Below are 459 nucleotides of genomic sequence, written 5' to 3'. Positions count from 1 at the left end.
TCTCTCTATATATATATATATATATATATATATATATATATATATATATATATGTACTATATATACAATTCACTACGCATGCACAAGTGCAGTCCTGGTGTACCACGTGACGATGATGATCAATCTACTTGCGTTATTTATAGTTAACTGGTAACCTGTACCCAGTAAAATTAATTACCGAATATACTGAAAATATCAAAACTTAACAACTTTTTCCAAAAGAGTGGTAAGAAGGTTTCACAGACAAACTGGGGATGGGGATATTGACGATGTCACAGACAATCTGGGGATGGGGATATTGACGATGTCACAGACAACCTGGGGATGGGGATATTGACGATGTCACAGGACAGATCCTACAGACCCTCCGCAACAGTTGTTTATGATATCCGGGTTTAACCCTTTGTATGCTGGGATATTTGTCGTCTGCTCAATTTGTGTCTGCTGAATTTCTAAAAT

Source organism: Dreissena polymorpha, chromosome 14 (assembly GCF_020536995.1).
Source record: "Dreissena polymorpha isolate Duluth1 chromosome 14, UMN_Dpol_1.0, whole genome shotgun sequence".
Lineage (NCBI taxonomy): Eukaryota > Metazoa > Mollusca > Bivalvia > Myida > Dreissenidae > Dreissena > Dreissena polymorpha.
The sequence above is the reverse complement of the archived record's forward strand: the minus strand, read 5'-3'. Positions refer to the sequence as shown.